General features: G+C 39.4%; 1 protein-coding gene across 3 annotated transcripts in view; it reads left to right on the top strand.

The window, feature by feature from the left end:
- FRMPD1 (FERM and PDZ domain containing 1) overlaps nucleotides 1–12,429 on the top strand; it is a 282,219-nt gene that overhangs the window by 35,139 nt on the left and 234,651 nt on the right. The window lies entirely within an intron of this gene.

The following is a 12,429-nucleotide window of genomic DNA, read 5'->3' as shown; positions in this document are numbered from 1 at the left end:
TAGAATTAGAGAGTGAGAGGGAAAGGAAGGGGAACTTGTTATTTATTAGATAGCAGAAGGATACAGAAGAAAGATTATTGGGTTTCTAGTCAGAGGACCTGAATTCGCAATCTAGTTCTTTCATTTTCTACCTGGGTAACATTGGCTACGTTGTTGAACCTTTCTGAGTCCGTTTCCTTATCTGTCAAATGATGGGAATGGACTAGATGCATCTAACATCTCTTCTAGCTCTAAATCTTTGATCCAGTGATTTATAAAATACCAAAGATCAAGAACTCCAGCAGGGAGGGATTAGCTAAAAATCACCTGTGCTGACTGTGGCCCAAACAATGGGAAGACTCATTCATGTCTGTGCTTCTCAGATGATAATGAAGCTTTAATGAAATGGGTGTCTTTTTGTTGGTGTTTTGGAGCAGATAGTGATATATAAAGACAAAAGGGAAAGAATTCCAATGTGGGTACAGGACTTGTCTGTGCAAAGCAAAAGAAATATTGGGGTCAGGTTGGTCCCTTATACAGGAATAACATGCAGCAGTCATCTGAGGCTTTTGAGAGTAAGAAAAGGTTTGTTTTCTGAAGACACTAATAATCACTTTCCCTCTAGTGTTTTAAGGTGTGTAAGTGTCATGATGGAAATTTAGCAAAAAGTTAAACTGAGGCAATTTTACAAACAACATAGCATTTATTTTTTTTTTTAAACCCTTACCTTCCGTCTCGGAGTCAATACTGTGTATTGGCTCCAAGGCAGAAGAGTGGTAAGGGCTAGGCAATGGGGGTCAAGTGACTTGCCCAGGGTCACACAGCTGGGAAGTGTCTGAGGCCAGATTTGAACCTAGGACCTCCCGTCTCTAGGCCTGGTTCTCAATCCACTGAGCTACCCAGCTGCCTCCCAACATAGCATTTATTAGCAGAGGTATGCTGTCTGTCAATAAATGGTTCAGTGGCCTGCCTTCATTTATACCAAAGACTGGGAGTAAAGGATAGCTCTCCTTTCAGATGTTTTGGGGAGTACAGAACAAAGAATGGAACAGAGTAGATGACTTTATAGGTTTAGAAACATGGTTCCAAACCTGAGGCACAGGAACAAAATGATTGTTTGGAAATTTGGTAAAGGGAGCTAGCAGTGATCCCTTTTCTTCTCTCATGAAGCTAAGAATTGCTCATTGTTTGAGTGCCTGTGTAAGACTTTTGGAGAGCAAACTAGACATCTTTGAAGGATAGCTTGTTGTATAAAAATATTAGGTTGGAGTTGCCATGCATCCCTGAGGTCATTTAAATCCCTTGAAACCAGAATAGATTGGTGATGGGCAGGACAGCTGAATTTCTTAACTCTTTACAGGCCAGCCAAATCTGTGGACCAAGCATAGAGACAAAGAACGCAAGCAATTACAGAACAAAAGCAGTTACAGGACGAAAATAGATAAATTTAAAATGGGATCAGTAAATAAATGATACAAGATCATCATTAATCTTCTATCCTGAAGATATTAATAATAACGTATACCTTAGTGTTTTGAGTTTTAAAAGGCATTTTCCTCGTCGCGGCCCCAAGAGGTCAACAGTGTAAATGTCACTCTTCCCATAGTATCAGTAAGGACACTGAGGTGAGGATGGACGAGGTTGTTTGTCGGCAGTCACAGAGCTACAGAAATAGAACTAACAAGGTGAGAACAGGACCTTGCCCCTGGACACCGACGTCTGGCGGGGCTACACTTCTTCCCCAGAAAGGCAAGCCGTCCTTGTAGGGACCAGCATCCGTGCGCTTCCCCTCAAGTGCCTTTGCTGATACATGTTGCCCGTGTAGTGCAGTCACCCTGGGCATCACCTCACTGTGGCACCCTCTAACAGACTCTGCATTCCTTCCAATCCCGTAAGGCAAGGCGTAGGTAAGAAATAAACTGCTTCTGTGGTTGGGCCATACGTTGTGTCGTCCCCCATCCAAGTCCCCTCAGTTGTTTTTTGACCCAGATAAAATCATTCCAAGTCACATTTCTTCATCAAGAATCTCTTGATTCCAAGTCAGAACAAGGCTTTGTGTAGCTTAAAGTACTATATAAATGTCAAATAGTATTAGTGTTGTTATTAAATACAACACTATAAGATACCATGCTATTTTTTCCATTTTAAATTACATGTAAAAATAGTTTCCAAAGAATAATGAGTCTTGAATTTTCTCTCCCTCCCTTCCTCTCCCCCACTCTCACCCCAGTTGAGATGGTAAGCAATCTCATACAGATTTTACATGCACAATCACATAAAACACTTCCCCATATTAATCCTTTTGTGGAAGGAAACTCAAATAGGAAAAAATTAAGAACGTGAAAAAAGCTTGCTTTGGTCAGGATTCAGACTCAGTTCTTTTTCTCTGGGAGTAGATGGCGTTTTTTTATCATGAGTCTCGGGATAGTTTGGATCATTGTATTGCTGAGAGTAGATGTTATTCCCAGTTGTTCATTGTAAAGCATTCCTGTCACTGTACAATGTTCTGGTTCTGCTTATTTCACTCTGCTTATGTTCATTAAGTATTTCCAGATTTTTCTTAACTCCTCCCGCTTGTCATCTCTTACAGCATAGTAAATAGTGTTCCTTTACAATCACCTACCAAAACCAACTTGGCCATTCCTCAATTGATGGGTATCCCCTCGCTTTCCAAATCTGCCACTCGAACAAGAGCTGCTTTACATCTTTTTGTACATGTAGATCCCCCTTTTTATCTCTTTGGGATACAAACCTGGGAATGGTATTGCCGAGCCAAAGGGTAGGTACCGTTTGATCACCTTTTGAATCTAGGTCCAAAAAGCGTTCCTGAATGATTGAATCAGTTCACAACTCCCCCAGAGAGGCACCCATCCCCCAGCTTTCCCATATCTCCTGCAAGCTTTGCCACTTTCCTTTTCCCTCCTAATAGCTTATCGGCCAGGTGATACCAGGCTATTTTTGATGACGACGATTCTAGACTCCAAATGGTCTCCCTCCTTCCTTCCCATCCCCTTCCTGGAGCTGTCGAGCAATTCATTCCGGGTTATACATACACGATCCCACAGCACATATTTCCATATTGTTCATCTTGATGATGATGATTCTAGCTAGGTAACTGTTAGCCAGGCATTGCTTGACATCTGACCCACCACATCCTTATCCTTTTCCTTCCTCACCATTTCACCCGAGTAATTGTTGTAGTTGTCTGTAGAGCTAATTCATGATGAATTTGAGTTTAAATCATTGAAGTTCCATTTTTTGCAAATTATAAAATGATCCTCGGTCACAATGAATGAGAACCAAAGTTCAAAGAACGCAATGCATGCAAGCTAGGCAGGGGTTTTCACATGTTTTCAGTCTGTACTTGGCCTATCTTTTCATGCGGATGTGTTATTCTTCTCTGTGCCATATTACCAATAGTTGTGTTAAATTTTTAAAAAGAGCCATGGGGGTGGGTGGAAGCAACTAGATGGCGCAATTGTTTGAGAGCCAGGCCTAGATATGGGAGGTCCTGGGTTCAAATGTGACCTCAGACACTTCCTGGCTGTGTGACCCTGGGCACGTCACTTAATCTCTATTGCCTAGCCCTTACTGCTCTTTTGCCTTAGAACCAATATATAGTATTGATTCCGAGACAGAAGGGGAGGGTTTTAAAAGAGCCACCAGGTCCAAGAACATTAGCTATGTTCCTGGTAGCCCTTTTAAAAGTTGAAACAATCTGTAAGCAGTCTTTAAAGGCAACTTCGAGGAGTATGTGGGATCTCTGGAAGTAAAGAAGAGCCAACTGTGGATTCCAAAGACGGTTATGGGGACAGCCAAGTGGCTCAGTGGATTGAGAGCCAGGACTGGAGAAGAGAGGTCTTGGGTTCAATTCTAGTTTTAGACACTTCCTGGACAAGTCACTGGACCCCTATTAAGCTCTTCTGCCTTTGAACTCATACACACGATTGATTCTAAGATGGAAGGTAAGGGTTGAAAAGGGAGAGAGAACTAGTTTTGGCAGCAGAGAGTTGAGAGAGGTAAACGGGCCCAGGGCATCAAGCAGAGCAAACTGTCTAGAAGAGATGTTGTGGCTGGCGGGGAGCAGAATAAAGATCTCGCTAAAAGGCAAAAGGCATTTAGGGCCTGGCCGTACAGGAGTCATATGTTGCTTTAGTCACGGGTATTCCCTCTGCCAGTGTATTCTCTCTATGTGCCCACCCTTCCCCCTGATACTGTGGATACTAAAGGACGCCGTGGCAACATTGTGGACGGAGCGGCAGAGAATACTCTAGATTTCTAAGGTTACGTTTTGAAGCTACTCTTCCTCATCATTCTACTTCAGTAAATGCCTTTGCTTTGTGTTTTCTGACTTAAAGGTAAACACACTGATGGGGATCCCTGAGCTATTTTTTTTAGGAGTATGGACCTACAGAATAATTTTAATTGACAGTAGCTCTCCCCCTGGGATTCAACATGCAAATACAAGTTAGGATGACAGTCCAGTGGGGGAATTATATACAAGTAATCTATATTGGGCAGCTAGGTGGTCCAGTGGTTAGAGTGTGGCCTAGAGTCAGAAAGTGGCCTCAGTTACTTCCTAGCTGTGTGACCCTGGGCAAGTCACCCAACTGCCTCAATTTCCTCATCTGTAAAAATGAGCTGGAAAAGGAAATTGCAAACCACTCCACTTTCTTTGCTAAGAAAACCTCAAACAGGGTCGTGAAGAGTCAGGCAGGACTGATACAACTGAACAAAAACAATCTATATTGATCACTAAGTCTGGGCCCCTTACAGAAGATTCTTCTGTTATTTTTGGTGGCAGTGACCTGATTCTAATTTGCCATCACAAATACTTCCATTTTCACAAATAAGTGTATATGACAGATGTTTATTTGGTATTTTTCTGTCTTGTCACTGACTGGGTTCATACAGTTGTTGCTCACCCATTTTTATCCATCCTTAGATTTTAGCCATTTCTTAGGTTTTATCCAGAGGTCAGTAACTTTTGTATTTATCCAAAGAAAGCCGGTGCTTCATACTTATTATCCACTTCTAACATTGCTCAAAGAAATAATGTCTACTTGTTGCAAAATTATTTCTCTGTGTTTTTTTGCCTTTTATCATACCATTTCAGAATGACAGTCAAGTCCTTTCCTTCTTTTTAAGAAGTGCTCATCTTCTTTAGGGTGACAGGCTGTTTTGTTAATAGCAGACGGGTTTTTGCCAGGATATTTTCTGATTCTGTTATGGTTCATTTTATGGTTTTGAAAGTATACTGTAAGTCTGCCATTACATAGGTGTTTATTGCTTTAAACATCTTTCCATTCAGCTTTGATTTCAGGGTGCCAATAAGTCTTTTAATGTATTCAGCCCAGCCTTCTCTTTGATATCTTTTTATTATGCTGGATGAGTCTTGCCTGGAGGAGACCCAGGCATCTGTAACTATCTCTGTAAAACAATTTTTTGTGAACCAGATTCAAGCTTGAAGTCTGCAGTCTCCATCTTCCCTTGGCTTATGTTAAAACTTTTACACGTATCAAGTCCAAATGACATTTTCATATATCTGGAGAGGGATTTCATGAGACGAAGGAGATGTTTCTGTGTTTTTCAGTCAAGTCTTATGTAACTTAATACTTTGTTGTCTCCACCATTAGAGTATGAGCTCCTTCTCTATCTATGTCCCCAGGGCTTGGCACAGGGTTTTGCATGGAACAGACACTTAGTAAAATTTCTTTTGTGTGCAAAACAGAATTCAATTTTACCCCCAAACTTGGCTCTCTTGAACTTCCCTATTTTGTCAGGGACTCTATCTTCCTTTCAGGCACCCAGGTTTGACCCTTCGGAGTCATCCTCAGCTCTTCCCTCTCCCTGTTGTATTAAAGATAGATAATCTGTGGAACACTTTCTAGTTGCAGCAAAGGGATACTCTGACTTGACTAGAGAGATACTAGGGAAAACCTCAAGGTGCCTAATTGTTATAATGGAGATAGAGATACTTCTGAGAGATAGAGAGATGCTATTGGAGAGAGATATTCTGGGGCTGTCACAAGTCTGTCAAGGAGATGGAGGACACCTGTTTGATCGTCTTTTTTCTTCCAATTACACAAATATACAATCAGTTCTTCAGGTTCAACTACCACATCAGCCACACAAAACCTTCTTCTTCCAAGAGCCTTCAGCCTAGGACAGAAGCTAACATGGATCTGTTCAGAGCTTCTTCCCTCAGGCTTCAGCCTGGCTTGCCCCTGACTGACTTTCCTGGGAACATTCTGTTGGGAATGTTCACCTTGACTGACAGATGATGTCCCCAGCCTTCGGTCTTGCATGCATGAAGTTCTCCCTTCCTTCATGCCTCTTCCACACTCATCCCTCGCGGCCAATCAGCTGCCATGTCAATTTCACCTCCCGCCTCTCCACCTTTGTTCCCACCCCTCCCCCGGTCAGGCCATTACATCTCACCTGCTCTATTGAAAAAGCTTTCCGATTAGTTTCTCTATCTCTAGTCCAATCCAGTCCCTTTTGATCCTCACAACTGCCAAATTGGTATTCCTATAAAGCAAAGGTCTGACTTTGCAGCTGTGCACTAGACTCTCCAGCAACTTGCCTCTAGGAAAAAATACAAATCTATTTGGCATTTAAAGTCCTACTTCACAATCTGGCTCCCATTTCCCTTTACAGACTTTTTGCACATTATTCTCCCTCTTGTGCTCTGAATTGCAGCCAAATTGGTCTATTTGTTGTTACGTCAACATGGCATTTCATTTCCTGATTTTGCTTGAAATGTACTCCTTCCTCACTTCTGCCTCCTGGCTTCCTTGGCCTCCTTCAAGGTTTGGCTTGGGTATTACCCTCTACTGGAATTGTGTCCTGATCTCCACAGTCATTTGTACACTTTGCCCCAAACAAAATCACTTTATATCTATTTTATATTTCATGTTGTTTCCCTTTCCCTTCCCTTGCCTTGCCTTGTCTTCCCTTTCCTTGCCTTGCCTTGCCTTCCTTTCCCTCTTCTTGTTTTACCTTTCTGTCCCTTGCCAATGCCTAGTAAAGTGCCTTAAAAAAAGGGAATGACTATTGCGTAATTTTGGTTGTGTCAATTTTTAGTGACCCCATGTTAGGTTTTCTTGGAAAAGATCCTGAAGTGGTTCGCCATTTCTTCTCCAGCTCATTTTACAGATGAATGAGGAACCAGAGACAAACAGTGTTAAGAAACTTGCCCAGGGTCACCCAGCTAATTAAGTGTCTGAGGCCAGGTTTGAATTCAGGAAGATGACTCTTCAACCCTAGCCCAGGGTTGCATCACCTAGCTGCTCTGGAAAGCAGTAAGTATGTAGTGAATGTCTGTCAACATCTTCCAGTGAAGATTCTGCAACATCTAGTCCGACAGAATTTATGGCAGCAACATCAAGTTTCATACAAGTACTTGTCAGAGGCAGAACACAGACTAAACTCCATATTCTTATTTGGAAAAAAATGTTTTCAATTTCAGTAGTCTCGTGGGACAGTTCCATTTCCTTCTTCAAAGTTCAATAATCAGTTCAGTCGTGCTACTGCTTGTTCTTCCATTGTGATGAGCAAGCTATTTTATTTTATCATTTTTTAAACTCTTACCTTCTGTCTTAGTATTAATTCTAAGACAGAAGAATGGCAAGAGCAAGGCAATCAGAGGTAAGTGATTTTCCCAGGGTCAGTACAGCTAGGAAGTGTGAATTTGTGATAGATCTGAACTCAGGTCTTCTGGACTCCAGGCCTGACATGCTATCCATTGTACTGTGCCTCTCATTTATATAACTCCAACTTCCTTAGCCACTTGCATAGAGATTTTGAGTCCTGTTATTGTATCTTTAAGAGAGAATAGAATCCTCTAAATGCCAGTTTCCTCTTCATCTGTAGCCTGCTAGCAGGACTTGACTGAGACTTTCTCAAGTAAGAGATAAGGACAAAGAGAACTTCCCTGGGGTGTGGATGAGTGAGTTAACTTCAAGGAGAAAGATCCTTAGAGACATTTCCTGATAGAACTGAGTTGAAATCTTAACCTGTGGAGATGCTACCTTAAGGGGAATTCTTTAGAGACTTTGTCATTCGGTTCAGGGTCACATAGCTAGGAATTATCTGAGGACATATTTGAACCCCGGACCTTCTGTCTCTGAGCCTGGGTCTCAATCCACTGCACCTAGCTGCAGAGAAATGAATTGCTGAATTAAATAGCTAGCTAGCAGATGGTGAGGAGTGACTCCCACTATGATCCAGCTTTTAATTTTTCTCTGAACCTTAGTGTCCTTATCTTTAAATTGGAGATAACAAGACTATCGAACGTATTTCAAGGGTTTCTTTTTAGAATCAATTTATATGTGTGTGTATGTATATTAGATCACATGTATTTATGCATACATGAATATATATATATACACATATATATACATATATATATGTATTATATAAAGTGTCTTAAGAGGTAGCTAGTGGAATGCTGAGAGTCAGGAAGACCTAAGTTCAAATCCAGCCTCAGATACTTAACTAGCAGCGGACCCATTGTGTGTATGGCTACACTCTGGGTATCACAGCCTCTGTCTGCCTTAGTTCCCTCATATGTATAATGGAGACAGTAATAGCACTTACCTTCCAGGATTGTTTTGAGAATAAAATGAGATATTTGCAAAGTGTTTTGTAAACCTTCAAGCACTATATAATAGCTATTATTATTATTACTTGGAAATAAATCTAAATATGTGAGGATGATTTATAAACATAAAGTCTACTTTAATGTTAGCTATCATAAAGAAGGTTCTCCCTAAATACACACACACACACACACACACACACACACACACATATTTAAGACTCTCACCTTCCCTCTTAGAGTCAATATTATATATTGGTTTCAAGACAGGACTACGCAAAAGGGATTAAGTGACTTGCCATGGACCACACAGCTAGGAAGTATCTGAGGCCAGTTTTGAACCTTCTGTCTCTGAAACTAGTTCTCGATTCACTGAGTTACCTAATGGACAAAGAATTCACATATTTGGGTCTCAGTTTTCATCATGAAGCAGGATAGCTAGAAAATATGGGTTTAACTCACTTTATTTTTTAAAATTATTTTTAATTACTTACCTTACAAACAGGTGTGTTCAATCAACAGATATTTATTTACAAAGTTCCTATTATTGCAAATATACATATAAACCTATTTTTTTTACATTTTATCTTTTCCCCAATGTAAAAACAATTTTAAAAATTTGGATTTATTTCTTAGTTCCAAATTCTCTCTCTCTCTCCCCTCATCTCTTGTACTTTTTCCCACCCTTCTGAGACAGTAAGCAATCTGATAAAGATTTTACATGTGTGACCATGGTTAACATTTTCATTTATTAGTCATTTTGTGGAAGAGATCTCAAACAACAAAAAAAAAGAAGAAGAAGAAGAAGAAGAAGAAGAAGAAGAAGAAGAAAGTGAAATATAGTGTTTTGGTCTGTATTTAGATTTGAATCAGTTCTTCCTTTGAAGGCATATGGCATTTTTCATCATGAGTCTCTGTGATTGTCTTGGATGACTACATTGTTGAGAATAGGTCATTCTCAGTTGTTCATCAAACAGTATTGCTGTTATCATATACAATATTCTTCTAGTTCTGCTCATTTTACTTTGCATCAGTTCAGGTAAGTCTTTCCAAGTTTCCCCCAAATCATCCTACTCATCATTTCTTACAGCATAATAGTATTCCTTCACAATCACACACCACAACTTGTTTACACATTTCCCAATTGATGGACAACCCTTCAATTTCCAGTTCTTTGCTACCACAAAAAGAGCTACAATAAATATTTTTGTACAAATAAGACCTTTCCACTTCTTTTGAATGTCTTCGGGATTATAACCTAGTGGTATTGTTGTATCAAAGGATATGCAGTTTTAGAATCCTTTGGTTATAGGTTCAAATTGCTCTCCAGAATGACTGGATCAGATCACAACTCCATCAATAGTGCATTAGTGCCCCAATTTTCCCACATCCCCTTCAACATTTATGATTTTCCTTTTTGACCATATTGGTCAATCTGAGGTTTGAGATGGTATGTCTGAGTTATTGTAATTTGCATTCCTCTAAGTAAGAGTGATTTAGAACATTTTTTCTTAAGACTATAGATAGTTTTGATTTTGTTGTCTGAAAATTGCCTGTTCATATCCTTTGTCCATTTAGCATTTGGAGAATGACTTACATTTTTATAAATTTGACTTGGTTCTTTATGTATTTTAGAAGTGAGACATTTATCAGAGATACTTTCAGTAAAATCCCCCCACCCCATTTCTGCTTTCCTTGTTTTTTAATCTATAAATCTAATCTGTTCTTGATAAATTGAATCATACAAATACATGAAAGTAAATAATAATTTTTAAATGGTATCTGAAGTGAATCCTTTATATATCAAAGAATTCTTTTGTAACACAAATAGTGGTTATCCTGCGTTCTGTGTCTATTTTCACATTTTGGATTTTTATTATCTAGTCTGATTCTTTTCAAACTTTCAGGCCTCAGGACCACCTTAAATTCTTAAAAATTACTAAAGATTCCCCACTCCAAAGCCTTCATTTATGTGAGTTTTAGATATTGATATTTGCCACATTTTTATTGTTACTATTCAGTTGTTTTCAGTTGTGTCTGACTCTTCATGATCCCATTTGGGGATTTTCTTGGCAAAGATACTGGTGTGGTTTGCCATTTCCTTCTCTAGCTCATTTTACAAATGAGAAATGGAAGCAAACAGGGTTAAATGACTTGCCCAGGGTCACACAACCAATAAATGTCTAAGGCTGGATTTGAACTCACTCTGCTACCCCTTTGCCACATTAGAAATTAAAATGAATTATTCAATACTATTAAATAACAATGGAAAGTATAAATAAAATAAAATATTAATATTAAAATATATAAATCAAAACTAAAAGGTATTATTAAAATAATTTTGACCATATAGGCTCCATGAAAATGTATTGAGAGCCCTCAAGGGTCCCTAAACTCTACTTTGAGAACCATTAATCTAGACTTTACCCTGAAATGGTAATTATATTAACAATCAGTGGTAAGAGCATTGAACTTAGAGTCAAGGAAGAAGTGAATTCATTTCAAGCTCTCTAACATTTAATAATTAGGTAATCACAGACAAGTTATTGAACTTCTGGCCACAGCTTCCTCTTCTGTAAAATAAAGCTAATAATGCACTACTTAACACACACACACACACACACACACACACACACACACACCCCACCCCACCCCCGCATTATGAATAATGTGTTTTGTAAACCTTAAAGTGTATATGAATGTGAAGAAAGAAGTTTGGGATAAAAAGAGGCAGAAAGAAAGAAGAAAGGAATAAATGGAGGGAAGGAGGAAGAGAGAGATAGGGAGAGGGAGAGAGAGAGAGAGATGGGAGTGGGGGAAGGAGAGAGAGGGAGAGGGCTTGAGAGATGAGGAGAGGGAGAGAGAGACAAAGAGACAGACAGAGAGGAAAGGGGAAGGGAAGGATGGGGAGAGAGAGGAAGGGGAAGAAGGTCCTAGGACCCTTTATCATCTTATTTAGTTCACACCTCTTATTAACATAAAGATGGAAACAATTATCAGGAATACTGAAGTTCATATAATATCTCCTGAATATCAGCATATTAGCAAATAATAGTCAGTAAAGAAGACAACTATGTGGCCTGTATATCAGAAACAGAAAGGATGAAAAGGGATGAGGCATGAAAACTGATTGCCTCACCTTAGCTTTGATAACTACTGATGTTATACCACTAGCCACAAGCTTATCTGACTCTTTTTAAGATTGATTTATTATACCTAAGTCTTTCTTCCTGAAAATAACAAGCTGTGCTGAGGACTTTTCTTTGAAAAAAAATGTGTCTTTTGGTATTCTATAAGTTCATCCCATTAAATTTATCCAATGATTTCTTTTTATCTGTGGAAAGTAAAGAAGCAATAAGAATTTATTTCATATTGCTAAATCTTCAGTGCCACAAAAAGGTCTTTTTTTATATCTTCTCACAGCAATACTCCAAAATGTCTTATTTTTCCAATTATTTTATGAACCTCTAGACCTAGAACTCATGATTCTATTCCGTACCTAGACAGCACTAGAGCTCAATAAATGTCAAGTAACTATCCCTTCAGCAGCATAATCCTCCTCCCACTCTCATGATAGTATCAGTGTCAGGAAAAAATAATGGTGATAATCATGGTAATAAGAATAGCGTGGTTGAGGAGAACAACCCATGTATAGCAGTGATGTCAAACCTTTTAGAGATGAAGGGCCACTCCCCACCCCCCCCCACTGAATGCCATGCCTGCACCCTCAAGAAACCACATGAGGTGTCTCCCCCCCCCCCATAAGTACCAGGTGTAAGAGTTTAAATTTAGGTTTTATGCTAAATGTGATAATTATAAAGTAATGTTGTAGTTGCTAATTTAAAAAT

The sequence above is a fragment of the Monodelphis domestica genome, chromosome 7 (genome assembly GCF_027887165.1).
Source record: "Monodelphis domestica isolate mMonDom1 chromosome 7, mMonDom1.pri, whole genome shotgun sequence".
In the NCBI taxonomy this organism is placed as follows: Eukaryota; Metazoa; Chordata; class Mammalia; order Didelphimorphia; family Didelphidae; genus Monodelphis; species Monodelphis domestica.
This window is presented reverse-complemented; position numbering and strand designations above follow the sequence as displayed.